The 20,174-nt window shown below is 41.0% G+C and overlaps 1 protein-coding gene and 1 non-coding gene across 2 annotated transcripts in view; both read left to right on the forward strand.

The window, feature by feature from the left end:
• MICAL3 (microtubule associated monooxygenase, calponin and LIM domain containing 3) overlaps nucleotides 1-20,174 on the forward strand; it is a 276,533-nt gene that overhangs the window by 39,721 nt on the left and 216,638 nt on the right. Inside the window, exon 2 of the mRNA XM_034646041.1 lies at nucleotides 16,894-17,283. The gene's annotated coding sequence lies outside the window, so the exon portion shown is untranslated. The remainder of the gene's footprint in view (nucleotides 1-16,893; nucleotides 17,284-20,174) is intronic.
• Nucleotides 3,837-3,909, forward strand: TRNAE-CUC. Its single transcript has one exon. It is a non-coding gene; the product is annotated as a tRNA-Glu (tRNA).

The raw sequence follows: 20,174 nt of genomic DNA on the forward strand, positions 1-20,174 counted from the left end.
ACTCTCACCCCCAATGTAAATGGCGCAGCTGCTGTGGAAAACAATACAGAGGTTCCTCAAAAAATTGAAAATAGAATCACCATATGATCCAGCAACTCTACTTCTGACTATATATCCAAAGGAATTAAAAACAGGATCTCAAAGAGATAGTTGCACACCCATGTCATTACAACACTTTTCATAAAGGCCAAGAGGTGGAAATAAACTGATGTCCATTGATGGAAGAATGGATAAAGAAAAAATATATATATATATACATACAATAGAATATTATTCATCCTTTAAAAAGAAGGAAATTCTGTTACAAGCTACAACATGGATGAAACTTGAGGACGTTATGCTAAATACACACACACACACACACACACACATACACACACACACATACTGTTTGATTCCACTTATATTAGGTATCCAAAGTAGTTGAATTCTTGAAAACAGAAAGTTGAATAGTGATATCCAGGGCCAGGGGGAGGGAAGATACGAGGAGTTGTTGTTTGATAGGTATGGAGTTTCGGTTTTGCAAAATGGAAAGTACTAGAGATGTTATACCATGTGCATACAGTTAACATTATTGTACCATACACTTAAAAGTGTTTAAGATGGTAAATTTTATGTTATGTGTTTGTTTTTTAAAGATTTTATTTATTTACTTGAGAGAGAGAAAGAGCAAATGAGCATGAGTTGGGGGAGAATTAGAGGAAGAGGGAAAAGTAGGCTCCCTGGGAGCCTGATGTGGGGCTCCATTCCAGAACCCTGTGATCATGACCTGAGCCAAAGGCAGATGTTTAACTGACCGAGGCACCCAGGTGCCCCTATGCTATGTGTTTTTTACCACAATTGTTTAATTGGTTAAAATGGTAAGTTGAATGTTATGTATATTTTACCACAATAAAAAAAGAGGAAAAAAAAAGACATCACTCTTTCTACAGGATGAATTCAAGAGGGAGCAAGGATTAGGGGTTTGGTAGGCCCAAGCAAAGAGATGACAATGGCTTACACCAGAAGAGTGGGAATTAGTGGACAAATTAAAGATATATTCTGGAGATGTCTTGTCTCCTGAGTGAAAATGTGAGTTCTTAGAGGGAATGAACACCATATCCTTTTTCTTTTATATCCTTACACTGTATCTATAATAGATACACCATAAATATTATTAGATTACCTCTAGGAAAGTTGCTATGGAAAAATCATACCCTGACTGACATGTGGAGATGACAGTTTAATGACTTTTTCCCACAAGCAAAGTGATTTGCCAAGGAGAGCTCCCCTCACTCCATAGAAGAGCTTTGGAAGGAAACTGAGGTCTTCTCTATAAAATGGGAGGATTCTCTAGTCTTCCTCTTGGAGTTCACAGGCTTTCACCAGGTCAAGAGAGACCCTATGGTGGAATAAGGAGGGAAGAGCTTCATGCCTCTAAATGACTGGGTGACTAACAGATCTAGCAGCTAAATGATATCCCAAGGAAGCAAATAAGGGATAGGCTTGTGAGCTAAACTTGCCATGAGCTAGATCAATTCCTCTCCCTGCATGTTCACAAAGAGGCCACCAGAACATGGAATGCCTACAGTGTTAGCCAATCTGATGAGGACTAGAGAACAAGGAAAGATAGAAAAGTGGCAAATCGCGGTCCTGGAAATCTCAGGAGGGAGGGGGAGTGGAAGGGTTGGCACAGGGAAACTTGTAGGTTTTTATCTAGGCCAAATAAAACGCTAGGAGGGACTACAGATTTATTTGAAGCCTGCATCTTCCTTATGTGACACCATGCTTCTGACTTTCAGTATTCTGAAAAAGAATCTAAGCAAATATATATATATATATATATATATATGTATATATATGCCTATGTATATTGAAATATTACACACATAGCATGTATTTATATATATTATTTATATATTATATATTAGGTATATAATTATATATCTATATAGAATTTATTATATATGTTAATAGTAATTATAATGTTAATAGTAATTAAAATAGTTAATAATGTTAATATATATAGGATATATATTTCATATATATATATAAAAGCACATATATATGCTTTTGTGTAAGTATGTGTGTAGTTTAAACCTGCTTGTTCAGGTTATATATCTGCTTGTGTATGTGGTATGTCTGTATCGCACACATGGGGGACAATGCATCTACAGACATTGATATATATATATCAGTGTGTGTATGTGTCAGGCAGGGATGTGGGGTAGAGGGAAGGGCTTTGAGCTGAAATTTGATTGTGTTTTTGGTCAGGATGAAAAGCAAGTAAAGTAGACACATTTTTGCTGGCAGGCCTCCAGCTGCCTCATGATGTCAGCTATAATCTTGCCACTCTCAGCCTTCCTCACCCTGCTGATGAGGATGATGATCCCTATTAGCCACTGTCTGGTTAACCAGGCTGAGAAGGTCTCTGCCTCCCAAGGAGGGAACTCGGTGGGGGATCCCTACAGGCAGCTCAGCAATAGAGAAGAAAGACGAATACCAGGGAGGCTAAGCCACAGGCAGCCCATGCTTCTGGCTACCTGGTTCTTTTAATTTTTACCCCCAAAGACCATTCTTTTAATCAGGAGACATTTAATTCCATAAGCTTTAGACTCAGAGACAGGATTTCTATTCATCTTCATTCAAGATCTCCCATTTCGGGGCGCCTGGGTGGCACAGCGGTTGGGCATCTGCCTTCAGCTCAAGGCGTGATCCTGGCATTATGGGATCGAGCCCCACATCAGGCTCTTTCTGCTATGAGCCTGCTTCTTCCTCTCCCGCTCCCCCTGCTTGTGTTCCCTCTCTCGCTGGCTGTCTCTCTCTCTGTCGAATGAATAAATAAATAAAATCTTTAAAAAAAAAAAAAAAGATCGCCCTTCTCTCCAAGTCAAATTCTCTTCCTCAGCCTGTTCATTGTCTTCTGAATATACCTGGAGATCTCCTGCCTCCAAGTCTCAGCTTACTCATTCCCCTACCCCAGAATGCACCTCTCCACCACCACCCTCATTTCCAAACACTGCATCAGTGTGAGCTCAGAGTGAGCTCTCCCTCTTCAGAACTCTACTGGTCCTTGTTCCTATCACTCGACCCTCCCTGACCATTGGCTGCTCACAGTTAAGGTTAGTTGCCTCCATATGCATGGATCACATTTCCTCAAACTAGATTATAAATGCAGCTCTCTTATCACATACCCTGGTGTAACCAATCAGAGGCTCTCACTGTTTTCTTAGTCCTATTAAGTGTCCATAGTGTATGTTTCAACCAGGTAATTCCCAGTGTCTGTTAAATTGCTCTTAAAACACAGGAATGTTTAACAAAATGGTCAAACAAAACATACCTGCTGACCATACATGGCCCACGACCAATTTGTAACCACCGACTTAAGCCAAAAACTCTTAAGTAGGGGTTTATTTTTTCCCATTTTGGATGCTTCAGGAAGAACAGAGTCTTCATTTCTTGAGTTCTTTACTGAAATCATTAAGCTTTCTCGATAATCCTCTTTGGAAAATCATTTGTAGGGCTCCAGTTGGTTTTGGTTTTGGTTTTTGCTTTTTTTTTAGTCTACAAAATCATATCTAGGAACAAGTGAATATGAATTTGGAACCCAAGAATCTGTATTCTGCACTTAGTTATCCATTATGCTTAACTCTCTAAGGACTGACACGCTGGTTTGGGAATGATTTGAACCCTCCGCACTGTTCTCCTTCGAGTTTCCTGATTTTCTTTTCTTTAAGAATCTTTTTTAGACGTTAGCCTGGGAAACAACAGCATTCTTATTGATACTCTTGTCCCAGACAAAGAAAGCAGCTTGGATACATTAAGGATGAAGTTTCTAATATCAGAAACGTAGCCGCTCCCTGGTGGTCTAGTGGTTAGGATTCGGCGCTCTCACCGCTGCGGCCTGGGGTTCGATTCCCGGTCAGGGAAGCCTTTCTTCTGGGGAGGGGATGGGGGAATGGGATAGACTGGTGATGGGTAGTAAGGAGGGCACGTATTGCATGGTGCACTGAGTGTTATACGCAACTAATGAAGCATCAAACTTTACATCGGAATCCGGGGATGTACTGTATGGTGATTAACATAATATAATAAAAAAAAATTAAAAAAAAACACAAAAAAATAATAAAATAAATTTAAAAAAATGTAAGCTTTCCTTTCAATGAGTCAATGTCACCTGCTTAGGAATCTGAACGGGAAACCCTTGGGGGCTGTGGATACACAAGCAGATTCCAAGTCTGCCAGGGGACATAACTTTTCATTTGGACAGTGATAATGAAGTCTGGCAAGACTCCTCCCTCACAGGAACTTCAGCTTACTTTAGCCTGTCAAGGTCCAGAGTGGAAGTGACCAGGGTTTTCTGAGTAGCCCAGGTTAGGAAGACCCACTCTGTAGGGAGACCATGTCAAAAGGCCTCTATGTTATGTCTGTCTTGGCTTCAAACTGCTTGAGATCACCTTTTGCTTCACACGACACATCACCTGATGGTCGGCTCTATCTAGAACGGTTCTACTACTGTGACTAAGACTGATCTCCTCCACCTGACTCTGAATTCTGTCTGGTTCTATTCCCTTACTATGACGGAGTACACAGGTACCTGCCTCTTCCTTATTTCATATGTTACCTGCAAGTCTGCACTGCATCTCCCAATCACAGCTCCCTGCCTGCCTAGGGCAGAACAAAGAATAGAAAGTGATAGAAGCACAAAGCTCTCCACTTTACTATTTACGCTGTTCTGGTAAAAAATTGAGTAGCACTTGTGGTGAACATAGCATAATGAAGAGACTTGTTCAATCATTATGTTGTACACCTGTAACGTAATATCCTATGTCAACTATACTTTAATTTAAAAAAACTAAGTGGAGGACCAAACTGATAAAACTATTATTTATTTTAACTAAAATAAATAAAAATGTATAATAATCCTTTACACTTTCATAGCACTATTACAGTTTACAAAGTGTTTTCATGTGCCTTGTCATTTGATCCTCACTTGCTCCTGCAAAATGAGGGCAACTGGTATTTCTATTCCTATTTGACAGATAAGGAAATATGTGCATTAGAGAGTACCTTGATTTACTCAAGGTTACACAATTAATAGGTGGTATAGCTGGAACTCAAACTTAGGCTTTCTTATTTCAGGTCTAAAATATTCTTGGTGTTCATTTATCCTTCTTCTTTCTGCTACCCTGTAACAGCGCCAGATAGGAGTGGAAGACCAGAATGATCTCTGAGTGACCCCTTAAGTCTGTACTCCATCTGGCTTTTGTCTCAGTGGATTTGACTACATCCATGGAAGAACACTAGCTGTTTCCAGGCATGCAGGCTCATTGTGTCCAGGTAGAAAAGAGTACTGACTTGCTCATTTATTGCTTCAAGCCTAGGAGCCTGTCCTAACTCTTCAGCCTCAAGAGGCCTCCTACAATAGAGAACATTTGTGGTTATGAGGATTTATACAACTTCAGATAGTGTGTTTGGTGCCAGTGACTGGGCTGGTTAGAATGAAGGAGAGGGGCTGATTTCTGGATGTGTGGGAAACTCCATAGTGGAAGATGAAGTTCCCATGGGCACACCCTCTTTTCTTCCCACCCTTGGTCTTAGCTGTGTCTAACAGGAACAGAAAAAAGAGATGCCAGCACAGACCTGCCCCCCTTCCACCCTGGCTTGGACAAAGCCATAGGCAGGGCTTGTTCCTAGCCCTATCTCCACCTGGCCTGAGATGTCATCATCAGAAAGTTCTCATTAAGCATCTAACTGTAGGTCAGAGGCAAAGAGTGATTTCTGCAACACCATGCCCTTGAGCAGCTACCCAGGCCTTCCTGTTTTGCAATACCATGGGCTGATTCTAATTATCCCCTGGGGTATGGGGGCAGTGAAGGGATGGGGAAGTGTTGATAAATTCCCCCAAAGCAAAGTGTATTAAAATTCACATCGATTTAAAAATAAATATATACCATTTGACATTTTTAGGAAAATGGAGAGGAGTTGGGTTTGGGGAGGAAGAATTGCTAAGTGGCACAAAAACAGGCTATAACTGCTCCAACAGATGTGAGTCACTCTAAGGAGCTCAGTCTTGTGTCTTTCATTCCAAAGCCCTGAGCCATGCAGAGCTGGTAATAGAGCTGGAGAGCAGCCAATCCCAGAAAACTGGGCTGGGGAAGGAAATACAGAGGGGAGGTTTCTGAGCTGGTCTCCAGGGAACAGAGGCAACAATGGAAAGAGGAGGAGCAAAGGAAACTCGTTACCACCTGGTATCTTGCCACCCAGAAGACAAAACTTGCTTGGACTTTGATCCCTTAGTGACTTGATAAATACACGTTGCGCACAGACACCTTGCTGAGAGATAGAAGGACAGAGTCGTTAGGAGCACAAAATCTGTAGCCAAAATGCTAGGTTCACATTCTGATTCTGCCACTTACTAACTTGTGACCTTGAGGAAGTCACTTAAGTTCACCTCCATTTCCTCATCTGAAAAATAGAGCTAAAAGTAGTAACTACAGAATAGAGCAGTGGGTAGGACAGACACATAGAATAGTGCTTGTGTTTTAAGTTAGTGAAATATAATTTTGGTTACTGTTTACTGGGTACAATGGAGAACTACAGAGGAAGTGAAGCCAGCGTCCGAGAGCAGCTATACTCTATAGCACAAATGCATTTAAGACAGAAACTTGTTCTCAAGACATGAATATGTGCCAGGAGATTTAATTATGGGAGTCTAGGTCTTACTATAGGCCAAGTTCAGGCTACCTCACTGAAACAAGATAATATAGAGTTTCAGAACTATGACTTAGAGCCTAACCAGGACACTTCTACCAGACCCTGAGAAAAAAATAATAAAGGAAAAAACCGTCCTATTCCATCTTTAAGAAAGTCCAATAATTCAAAACACACTAAGCACCTACTCTGTATAAAATATTCTGATAGATGTTATTAGAATTCACATGAAGTAAAGGACTTGTACCTTGTCATTACAGCAGACCTTATAATCCATTGTGAAGTCTAGGTCAACACTAGTACTGATAAAAGTGTAAGTTTCCTCTTTTTGAACAGTAAGAATCTACATCACAATTTCTGTCTTTGCCCAAAGCAAGTTTAGATTTTAATTTAATTTAGTGCCCAAATTCTGTAGCAACTCACTTTTCCCCAAGGGCCCTTCTGGATTCAATTTTTCACTAGAAGTTTTATTTGTTTTTTAAAAGTATATATTCTAATATTACAAACTACTTGAATTGTTTTGGTAATCAGAAGGTCAAAAGCATTAGAACATTATCTATAGAGTGAAATATCAGTACAAGAGAAATGACCTATAAAGGCTCACAGAATCTGAGTTAAAGGGAATTTAGAAGTCATGGAGTCAACTTTTCTCCCAGAGTAGTAGCCCCTTGTAAGAACTCTGATGTATGCCCCCCAGCATTTCCTTGATCACAGTTCCAGACAGTTCTATTGTGAATCAGCAATGTTGGAAAATCTTAGAGCAGAAATCCATTTCACATTAACCATCATCTCTAATGATCCTACTTCTGCCTTTGGAGTGACATAGAACAAGCCACATACCTCTTCTTCATTTGACATGATTAATGCCTTCATGAGATATTTGAAGGCAATAATCATGTCCTTCAGAAGTCTCCAAGCTAAACATTCCTAACTGCTGTGGCCTTTCATCCTGTGGAACAGAGGTCAGGCCCCTCACCATCTTCTGGTGGATGGACTCCAGTTTACAAGATCCTTCTTAGAACACTGTACCCTGCACCACACATAATGATACAAATATGACCTGATGAGCACCAAGTGCCCCAGGCCACACAGTCCCTACAACATCAGATTACTCTCTGCCTATCAATATCTCCCCAGAGGTTACACAAACAGTTTTAGCAGCTGCTCTTCACTTGGGGCTTTTACGTAGTTGACTTCCCTCCGCCATATTGTTTCATATGAACTTTAGCCAAAGCAGGCCTATACCATGCAATAGATTTTTCAGCTAAAAGTGTGGCCATTGTATTTATTGATGCTAAATCTCTACTTACAGGGTTTAGCTTATCATTCCAGGCAGACCATTTTTAATGTTTATATTGTCATCTATATAGAAATAGATTTCAATCTATTTCTGTTGGCTATTTTTCCTAGCTTTCTGTCATCTGCAAATTTAATCAGCCTGCCTTCAGACTTCAGGATCACTAATAAAATTCCCTGTGATCTTGAACTAGTCATTTCAGCTCTTTAGGCCCCAGTTTTCTCACCCGTAAAATAATAAAGGAGCAGGGAATGATTTCCTGAGTCCCAAGGAATGTGAATATGTCTTATACAAATTCAAATGGCCAGCTGGTGAAAGACTGAGAAGGTGAAAAAAAGATGGGGTGATCACTTTCACTCCAGGGTAACTTGCTCAAGTAAATTGTGAGGGTTAATTTAATTTGTCAATTTGACTAGCCCAGGGATTTCCAGATAGCTGGTAAAATATTATTTCTGGGTGTGTCTGTGAGAGTGTTTCCAGAAGGGATTATCATTTGAATCAGTAAGCTGAGCAAAGATCTCCCTCACCAATGTGTATGAGTGTCATCTAATCTGTTGAAGACCCAGACAGAAGGGCAGTTCTCTTTCTCTTCTTGAGCTGGGGTGTCTATCCTCTCTTGCCCTCAGAAGAGTTCCTCAGGCATGGGTTCTCGGGCCTTTGGACTTAAATGAATTATAAAATGGGTTTTATGGTTATACAGCTTACAGGTGGCAGATCATAGGACTGCTTGACCTCCATAACCCTGTGAGCCAATTCTTATAAGTACACATACACATATACATATACATATATTACACAATTTTTTTTCTGGGGAACACTAATACATAAATTCTGTGTTCAAATACATGGATTTTATGTATTTGAAATGTTTGACTTTGAAGCTCAGGCATTCCTTTACAGAATTTAAACTCTGAAAACAACATGGTAGATACCTTCATTCATAGACATTGTATTTTTGCATAGCTCTAGTCTGTGGAAGAGAAAAGCGGCAACAGGTATAGATATTTGTCAATTTAATTGCAATAATTTCAGTTCCCAAATTCTGTATGTTATCTAAAACTACTTGGTGAAATATTAGTCTTATATTCCCTTTAGTGAAAATAGTGCTAAATATTATGTTTTATATTCAGAAATTTACTCTAACATAGCCCAATAAGAGAATTTATGAAAGATCGGTTACCACAGCATACTCACTCCTATCAATTTTGCAGCAGCCATTAGCCCTATAGCCAAGAGCAAAAATCTTTCAGTATAATCTGGATTTACAAGGTAAATTTTTAAATAGTCAAAAATAGATCCCCCTTTCACCCTGCCACACCTAACTTCTTCTATAGGGGAATAACAAATCCTTAAAAGGCTTAGAAGGGGGTCTAGCTGGCTCAGTTGGTAGAGCATACAACTCTTGAACTCAGGGTCATGAGTTTAAGCCCCACGTTAGGCATAAAGCTTACTTGAATGAATGAATGAATGAATGAATGAATGAATGAATGAATGAATGAATGAATGGCTTGGAGATATTCCAGTCAGTATTGTACCCACCTCCACTCTCCCCTACATGTCTTCCCTATTTTGCTATCTTTTGCCAAGAAAGGAGGGAGCCAGCGTTAGGCCAGCTTTCCTTGCATTTACCTTGGCAGGTCATCAGTAACATCAAGCCATGTTATTTCCCAACCTTTAAAAGTTCTGTTACTCCAGTCACTTTTCTTCAGAAGTCTTCATCATCCATGCCCAACTCTCTATGACAACATTATTAGATTCACCTAATCATCTGGTCAGTGCTGAACACTGAACTAAAATGCAGGGATCAGAGGGAAATCAAAGGCAGCTTTTCCATAACAGGATGGGGCTTAGGCCACCACCAGAGTCAATAGTGAGTAAGTTTCAAGTTCCAGCATCGCTGACTTACTATAGGAACTTGGAAAGCTTACCACTTCTGTCTTAAATTTTTCCTTCCTAAAGCCTAGTGTTTTACTGTTTCTTGTTTATAGAGTTGGTTTTTGCTTTTTTTAAAATATGGAATGTTTCATGAGTTTGAGGGTCATTCTTGCACAGGGGCCATGCTACTTATAGAGCATTTTAAAATAATAAAGAGCTATTGAGTTTTTCTGAATAAAAAAACCCAAAAAACTGAAAACAGCTAACTCCAATTTCCCAAAGGATTTGTGAGATAAACAACTTGAATGCCAAAGGCCAACTGCAGGCACACTAGACGCTGAGAAAGGTGTGAGTGGAATGGGATTGTGAATGCCTTGTAGAAGGGCCAGTGATTCAGAAATGCCCACTAGAGAGGAGATTAGAAAGTCTTAAAAATGTTTATACCTTACATCCCCAAATCTAACAAAATATGGACAAGACCTATATGAGGAAAACTATGAAACTCTGATGAATGAAATCAAAGGAGAACTAATAAATGGAGAGATAGTCCATGTTGATGGATAGGAAGACTCAATACTATCAAGATGTCAGTTCTTCCCAACTGATCTACAGACTTGACGTAATCTCAATCAAATTCCTAGCAAGTTAATTTGTAGATATTGACACAGAGATTTTAAGGTTTATTTGGAGAGGCAAAAGACCCAGAATAACCAACACAATATTGATGGAGAACAAAGTCAAAAGACTGACACTACCTGATCCTCAAGACTTATTATAAAGCTATAATAATCAAGACAGTATGGTATTGATGAAAGAAAAGACACATAGATCAAAAGAACTGAGAGAGCCCAGACCTAGACCCGCATGAATATAGTCAACTGATCTGTAACAAAGGAGCAAAGACAATACAATGAACAAAGATAGTCTTTTCAAAAAACAGTGCTGGAACAACTGGACATCCACATGAAAAAAAAAAAAAAAAAAAGAAAGAAAAAGAAAAGAAAAAAGAATCTAGACACAGACCTTACACCTTTCACAAAAATCAACTGAATAGATAACAGAGCTAAATGTTAAGATGCAAAACTATAAAACTCCTAGAAGATAATATAGGAGAAAACCTAGATGATCTTGAGTATGGTAGTGAGTTTTTAGATACAGCACCAAAGGGAGAATCCATGAAAGAAATAATTGACCTTGGGGTGCCTGGGTGGCTCAGTCATTGAGCATCTGCCTTCGGCTCAGGTCATGATCCCAGGGTCCTGGGATCGAGCCCCGCATCGGGCTCCCTGCTCTGCTGGGAGACTGCTTCTTCCTCTCCTACTCCCCCTGCTTATCTTCCCTCTCTCGCTGGCTGTCTCTCTCTGTCAAATAAATAAACAAAATCTTCAAAAAAAAAAAGAAAGAATTGAACTTGGAGTTCATTAAAATTAAAAACTTCTAATTGCAAACGGCAGTATCAGGAGAATGAGAAGACAAGTCATGGACTGGGAGAAAATATTTGCAAAAGACACATTTGAAAAAAAATTATTATCCAAAATATACGAAGAACCCTTAGGGGTGCCTGGGTGGCACAGCGGTTAAGCGTCTGCCTTTAGCTTAGGGCGTGATCCCGGCGGTATGGGATCGAGCCCCGCATCAGGCTCCTCCGCTATGAGCCTGCTTCTTCCTCTCCCACTCCCCCTGCTTGTGTTCCCTCTCTCACTGGCTGTCTCTATCTCTGCCGAATAAGTAAATAAAATCTTTATAAAAAAAAAAAAAGAACCCTTAAAATACAACAGTAAAAAAAAACAAACAATTCAGTTAAAAAACAGACCATAGACCTTAACAGACCCCTCCCAAAGGAGGTATTCAGATGGAAAATAAACATATGAAAAGATGTTCCACAGCATCATCACAGGGAAATGCAAATTAAAACAACAATGAGGGACGCCTGGGTGGCTCAGTCAGTTAAGCATCTGTCTTCAGCTCGGGTCATGATCCCAGGGTCCTTAGATCAGTCTGGCATCGGGCTCCTTGCTCACCAAGGAGCCTGCTTCTCCCTCTGCCTGCTGCTCTGCCTGCTTCTGCTCTCTCTCCTTCTCTGACAAATAAATAAATAATATTTTTAAAATAAATAAATAAATAAAACAATGAGAACTACTGCACACCTATAAGAATGGCCAAATCTAGAACAGTGACAACATCAAATGCTAGCAAGGATGCAGAGCAATAGGAACTCTCATCCATTGTTAGTGGGAATGCAAAATGATATACACACCTTGAAAGAGAGTTTGCATTTTCTTACAAAACTAAACATACTCTTAGCATATGATCCAGCAATCACGTTCCTTGGTATTTACCCAAAGGAACTGAAAACTTACGACTACAGAAAAACTTGTACATGCTTGTTTAGATGAGTGGATAAATAAAGTGTGGTATATTCAGACAATGGAATATTACTCAGCACTAAAAAGAAATGAGCTATCGAGTCATGAAAAGACATGAAGGAATCTTAAATGCATATTTCTAAGTAAAAGAAGCCTATCTGAAAAGGTTATATACTATATAATTCCAACTATACAACATTCTGGAAAAGGCCAAAGTATAGAGACAGTAATAAAAATAAAAAGATCTGTGGTTGGGGGAGGAATAAGCAGAGCACAGATTTTTAGAGCAATGAAATATATGATACCATAATGACTGATGCGTATCATTATACATTTGTCCAAACCCATAAATGTGTAATATCAAGAATGAACTGCAAGATAAATTATGTGGGCAATAATGATGTATCAACGTAGTTATAACAAATGTTTTACTCTGGTGGGGGATGTTGATAATGGGCAGGGTATGCATGTGTAGGGACGGGGAGTATATGGGAAATCTCTGTACCTTTCCCTCAATTTTACTATGAACCTAAAACTGCTCTAAAAAGATATAGTCATAGAGCACTTGGCTGGCTAAGACTGTTAGCCCATTGGTGGAGTATACACCTCTTGATCTAGGGGTTGTGAGTTCGAGTTCTGCAGTGGGTACAGAGATGATTTCATTAATTTTTAAAAATTTATTTGAGAGAGAGCAAGACAGACAGCATGAGAGAGAGAGCAAGCACAAACATAGGGGAAGGGCAGAGGGAGAGGAAGAAGCAGGCTCCCTGCTGAGCACAGAGCCCAACATGGGGCTAAATCTTAGGACCCAGGATCATCACCTGAGCTGAAGGCAGATGCCTTAACCGACTGAGCCACCCAGGTGCCCTAAGATGACTTAAAGAGATGACTTAAAAAAAAATCTTTTTTAAAAAAAGTAAAGTTTTTTTTTTTTTGGCAAGATAAAATGTATTTTTATTTTTATTTTCTATTTCATGGATTTCCAGTATCCAACAATTTTTTGGCAAAAGTCAATGAAGATATTTTTCCTTATAAATCTAGATGAATGTTTTAAAAATATATAAATTGGGAACTTATTTCTTTTTTTTTTGATGATTTTTTATTANATGATTTTTTATTATATTATGTTAGTCACCATACAGTACATCCCCGGATTCCGATGCAAAGTTCGATGCTCCATTAGTTGCGTCTAACACCCAGTACACCATGCAATACGTGCCCTCCTTACTACTCATCACCAGTCTATCCCATTCCCCCACCCCCACCCCTCTGAAGTCCTCAGTTTGTTTCTCATAGTCCATAGTCTCTCATGTTTCATTCCCCCTTCTGATTGCCCCCCTTTCTTTATCCCTTTCTTCCCCTACCGATCATCCTAGTTCTTATGTTCCATAGATGAGAGAAATCATATGATAATTGTCTTTCTCTGCTTGACTTATTTCACTTAGCATTATCTCCTCCAGTGCCGTCCATGTTGCAGCAAATGTTGAGAATTCGTTCTTTCTGATAGCTGAGTAATATTCCATTGTATATATGGACCACAGCTTCTTAATCCAGTCATCTGTTGAAGGGCATCTCGGCTCCTTCCATGATTTGGCTATTGTGGACAATGCAGCTATGAACATTGGGGTGCATATGGCCCTTCTCTTTACTACGTCTGTATCTTTGGGGTAAACACCCAGTAGTGCAATGGCTGGGTCATAGGGTAGTTCAATTTTTAACTTTTTAAGGGACCTCCACACTGTTTTCCAGAGTGGCTGTACCAACTTGCATTCCCACCAACAATGTAGGAGGGATCCCCTTTCTCCACATCCTCTCCAACAATTGTTGTTTCTTGCCTTGTCTATTTTTGCCATTCTAACTGGCGTAAGGTGGTATCTCAGTGTGGTTTTGATTTGAATTTCCCTGATGGCTAATGATCTTGAACATTTTCATGTGTCTGTTAGCCATTTGTATGTCTTCATTGGAAAAGTGTCTGTTCATATCTTCTGCCCATAAAAAAAGTAAAGTCTTAATTAAAAGAAAAAAGTTCATAACTTTAATCCAGTATTTCACTTCTAGGACTCAATTGCAAATGAAATATTCACAAACATGGGCAAGATTTATGTAGAAAAATTTTTGTTACAGTTATAGGAACTCAATAAAAATGGGAAATAACTCAAATATTCAATAAGAAATTATGAAACATTCATATGCTGAAATATTGTGTAGCATTTAAGATAATGTTTTTAAAGAATTGTAATGGAGGATAGAATTTTCACAAGGTTATTTTAAATGAAAAGAGGATATAATTATACATATATGGTCTTTGTCTTAGTTCATTCAGGCTGCAACAACAGAATAACATAGACTGGTGGCTTATTGACAACAGAAATTCATTTCTCACAGTTTCTCACAGGTGGAGAAGTCCAAGATCACCAAGATTCTATGTCTGGTGAAGATTCATAGATAGTGAGCAGTCTTCTCCCTAAATCCTTACATGGCAGAAGGGCCAGAGAGCTCTCTGAAGTCTCTTTTTACAAGGGCATTACTCCCATTCATGAGGACACAGCCTCCATGACCTAATCACTTCCCAAAGGCGCCACTTCCAAATACCATCATTTGGAGATCAGATTTCAACATATGAATTTGGTGGTGATACAAACATTTGGTCTATAGAAGTTTTAGTTTAATGACAAGAAGGAAAAAGACTGGAGGAGGGTGCCGGGTGGCTCAGTCAGCTAAGTGTCTGCCTTCCGCTCAGGTCATGATCCTGGAGTCCCAGGGGCCGTTCCCACATCCAGCTCCCTGCTCAGCAGGGAGTCTGCTTCTTTTTTTTTTTTTAAAGATTTTATTTATTTATTTGACAGAGATAGAGACAGCCAGCGAGAGAGGGAACACAAGCAGGGGGAGTGGAAGAGGAAGAAGCAGGCTCACAGCAGAGGAGCCTGATGTGGGGCTCCATCCCAGGACTCTGGGATCACGCCCTAAGCCAAAGGCAGACGCTTAACCGCTGTGCCACCCAGGCGCCCCAGGAGTCTGCTTCTTCCTCTGACCCTCCCCCATCTCATTCTCTCTTTCTCACTCTTCCGCAAATAAATAAATAAAATCTTAAAAAAAAAGACTGGAAGGAAACAGGAATGTTAATCATAGTTTTTTGGGTGATAGGATTATGGATGGTTTTTATTCCTTTATGTTTCTATATTTTTCAAGTTTTTTTTTAAAGATTTCCTTATTTATTTTAGAGAAAGAGCACAAGTGGGGGGGGCAGAGGGAGAGGGAGAGAAATTCTCAAGCAGACTCTGTGCTAAGCTTGGAGCCCAATGCAGGTCTTGATCTCAGGACCCTGAGATCACAACCTGAACCAAAACCAAGAGTTGGATACTCAACCAACTGTGCCACCCCTCAATTTTTCTAAAATAAACATCTTAATTCTTTTGAAAAGCAATGGAAATAGATAAAAGCAGTAAATGAGTAGTAGGAGAAATCATCAGTGATTCTGGACATCCCAGAAAGTTTTCCCTAATATCCACTTGGGCCGAACCCAGATGGCCTCATGCCTTCCACTCTCATGTCACACAGAACTGGGTGGCAATTCCAATTTTACCACTTACCTAGATGAATAGCCTTACACAAGTAAGTAACTTAATCCATGTGCTTTTTTGTTCTTAATTTATAAAAGTGATGTAAAATCTCACAGGTTGACAGGAGGATTAAAGGCAATAACCCACGAAAAGCCCAGGAACATTGTCTGAGCTCAGTAAAAATGTATTCCCTCCCTTATTCTGGAAGTAGAGCAGAACACCTGCAGATCTGCCAGTGGAACAGACATGGACGCAGAGTTGTGTGGCAAGTAAGGAACTCAGGGTGTCAGGCGGGTACCACCTCTACACTACAGCCCAGATGCCCTCAGTAGCCTGATCCTCATATTAATGGCTATGGAAATGAGGGGAACACTAATTAATGAGGCAGACAATGACATGATTAAGGGATACCCCAAGGGACAAACAAGAGCCCCTTCTCCAAGTCATCAGGCAAGGGTCAGCCCTCTTCTGAGAGTGCTGGCTGGAGTCAATCTGCTTTTGAGTACATAGCTGAGATGGATACCATACTGAAGCCAATGATCCTTGAAGACAAAATAATCTCTAAGGCTTCTTTCTGCTCTGATTATAATGCTATAATTATAATAAGCAAATGCTGATAGGAATTTATTCAAATCTATCCTGTCTTCCATCTTTTAGTGCTTGGCAGGTTTCTTTCAAGTTCCACGGGCCATGACAATCCAGGGGGCGTTGTTTGGAAGTCTGAAATAGATTACCTAACCGCCAGCAGCAGGAGCCCTTCCCAGAGTAAGAAGGGTGTAGGTCCTGAGCCCTTAAGAGGTCTCTAGCCACTGCACCCTTTCCCCAGGGAGTCATGGAAATCCATTTAGCAGGATTCCCTAGGGCAAGGGGCCTTAAAAACACCGCTGGAATTTCCAATCCTTAAAATGCTAGTGTGTGTGTTGAGATAGTGATTAGGAGATACGAAGGAGGGTTTGGTTTTGGTTTTGGTTTGAGGCTAAAAGCAGACATTCTGAATAGTACCATTGAGGAACTCCACTTCTCTTCGCTTTCTTGTGGTCAACAGATCCCAGGAGTCCACGTCATCACTCATCTGTTACCTTTTCTCCACTGCCTTCCCCAGCCAGTCAAGTCGCCGGCTCCTGGTCACCATAGCAACCGTGACGAGCCCGCATCCCGCTCTGCTGCACTGACTTCTCCAACCCCAGCTGAGGTGCAGCAGTGAGGACAAGAAGCGAGAGGCAGACACCCAGGATCTCATTCCTTCCTGTTGCCTCGACCGTGAATCCCTGGACCCTGGGAGAGAACCGCGGAGAAGGGAAAAGGGGGAGAAACAGATGTACCTTGGAGCCTCCCGATGCGAACCACCAGTGGGGGTTCAGCGGGAGGGTGGAATGTGCAGCACTTAAGATGCGTGCAGCCATAGCAGCAGCCCCTGTATACTGAGGACCAACTGACTCCGGAGAGCCGCATTTATTACGTATGGAGGAGATGCCCTTTGAAGCCCTAATCGGTGAGTACCATCAAGTCTTCCTTTGGGTGAAAAAATCTCCCAAATGACAAGTTTATATGTCTTGATTACTGCCGTAAAAAATTTACATCTTTAAATTGCTTATGATTGGGAAGTATTTTCCCTTCTGACATCTTTGGGTTTCTTGGAATTACTATTTCTTCTCCCTTTGAATGCACTACTCCCTTAACTAGTAGGAGCTACGCTCCAGTCTGTGTCTCCGTTACCACACAACACTCCACCGGTGTGGATACCAAGCATCACAAACACTCCGAAGCCTGTATCAGAGAAGCAGCAGGGCTCAGCTTCCCAGCCCCTTCATCCCATTTGCTTTGCGTCCCTATCCTACAATCAAAGAAATAGCGGCCCGAGGCAAACCAGTGGCATGCCAGATGTCGGAGGAATGCCGGGAAGTCCTTTCTAGTGAGCTGATGGAAATGAGTCCATTACCTCAGCGGGAACAAACAATTGTTACGCGAGGAGAGAAATCCACTTCCTTCCAGTAGAGGGCGCGAGCTTGCCTACAGCTAAGGACGCAGCCCAGAGGCGAACCGGGCACTCGTACGCGAGGCTGCGGGGAGGCGGCACCCTCGTCTTGGAGATTTCTAACAAAAGGATGGTCAAGTTCATTCCTTCCTGGAAGCAAAGGGAAGCGCCAGATGGTTTCTAGGGCACTGCATCTTGTTTTAGAATCGAATGATTACGATTCCATGGCATAATACTTTGTGTGTATTAAGTCTTTTCCTTGCCAGACAACCCTTCTCATTCCTCTCCACTCCTCGCCGCGTCGGCTCCAAAAAAAGCTTTCTTATTGGGCTAGCACTGTGATCAATTACTTAGAGTTCTCATTGTTACTAAGATTCCTTTCAAGGGAAAGGTGAAACTTGTTAAAATAAAAGATAAACAGAGGGCTGAACTGTTGAGTCCCTGCAGTACTATTCAGTGGTTCTCAGGCCTGGCTGAGCCTTGGAACACCCGGGGAACTTTAAGAAAATCCTGATGGCTGGGTCGCGTCCCCAGAGATTCTGACTTAATTGGTCTGGGACACAGCCTAAGCGGTGGGCTTTTGAAAGGCTCCCAGGTGATCATAATGAACTAAGTTTGCAATCCACCATTCCAATCGATTAGAATGACATTTTCCAGTTGAACTTGATAATTAAACTAAGCCTCTCAAATAAGCGGCTGCTGTAGGGCACAGTATGTAATTGTGAATGCCTAGAAGCTACAAGCTAAGACAGATGGCAGGGATCCAACTGCTCAAAGAGGTGCAGGATGAAGGTGATGTTTCAGAGGAGGGAGGGAGCAAGCATCTCTCTCAAAATAGGTTCTCTCACTAAATGAGATATTCTGATTTATATTCCAGGGCAAGGGGAAAAAGAGATGTGTGCCTTTGCAAGTCTGTAGGGTGAAAGCCATGGCTCCCTGTAGATGTATAGACTTTATGTCTATTGGTACTAACCAGGGTCACATGTGTAAATCTTCTACCCACTGCAAGGAGAAAGGACGTACAAAGAAGAGGAAGGGTTAAGAATGCAGTGGTCACTCTGAAGAAGGGAGAAGCAACAACAAGATCACCTAAGAATTATAAAGTGTTATCCTTTTCAGGCTGAAAACCCTTCCAAATGGCTTGAGCTCCTCCTAAGCTTGAGGGAAATCCTAAAATCTTAGGTTCCCTGAAAATTCAGGCACCAGGGTAAGCTCGTCTCTATAAGTACTATTGCAGACTGGAGGGCAAACCTTGTTGTGGGAGGTTCTTCCAGTGCTCACATTGTATTGTTATCTTACGAATATTCATAAGTGCTGTGAAGAGGGTGGGAGGCAGAAATTGCACAGCAGTACCTAAGGTCCTCAAGGAGATTAGGTAAGGCCTCAAAACTCTGGGCGTGAGAAGTTCGCATTTTAAATACACTATTAAGTATCATCTACCAGCCTGGAGTCAGAAATCCACCCTTCGAGGCTGTCTTTGCTCCTGCTTTAATTTTGGTTAGAGGAATGGTTATGGCCTCCTTGAGGAATAGGTATGAAAGGACTATTATCTTCTGAAGCCCTCAGCAAGCCTCAGTCATTCACCAAATAAAAAGGCAAGAGAATTCAGATCCTGTTTAAAAATCATACAGGAAAATCGGTAGGAGAAGGAAGGGAAGAATTAAGGGGGGGGTAAACAGAAGGGGAAATGAAGCATGAGAGACTGTGGACTCTAGGAAACAAACTGAGGGCTTCAGAGGGGAGGGAGGTGGGGGATTGGGATAGACCGGTGATGGGTAGTAAGGAGGGCACGTATTGCATGGTGCACTGGGTGTTATACGCAAATAATGAATCATGGAACATTGCATCAAAAACTGGGGATGTACTGTATGGTGACTGGTATAACAAAATAAAAATTATAAAAAAATAAAAATGAAACAATAAAATGAAAATTGTCACTACCAAATTGCCCAGTCAAAAAAAAAAAAACTTTACCAGTTTGAACTCCCAACATTTCCTATTTTTCCCCTCTATTGTCACTACTTGATAAAATCAAACTTTTAAAGATTTGCCAATCTGACGGGCAAAAATTGGTAAAAAAAAAAAAAATCATACAGGCTAGCTGATGTGGATCACAAAACCTTATGTGCCACAAGGCCACCGAGGGAGTAACTGGGAAGGATTTCCTGATCACAGAATGACCACAGCTCTCCCACACTGCTACGCGGGATTATTTGTACTCCTGCATTCTCGGGCTCGGACCTAGACGAGTCCTTCCCTGATACCTCTCTCCAAGCAACCCAAGACAGTTGTAACCACCTCCATCCTGCCCTTTAGTCATTGTTTTTCTAGTCTGTACACAGCCGCACACACAGCACAATTTTGTCTCCTCCTGGAGTCCACCCGACCCCCTAAGACAATGCCCTCAC

Source organism: Ailuropoda melanoleuca, chromosome 16 (genome assembly GCF_002007445.2).
Source record: "Ailuropoda melanoleuca isolate Jingjing chromosome 16, ASM200744v2, whole genome shotgun sequence".
NCBI lineage: Eukaryota > Metazoa > Chordata > Mammalia > Carnivora > Ursidae > Ailuropoda > Ailuropoda melanoleuca.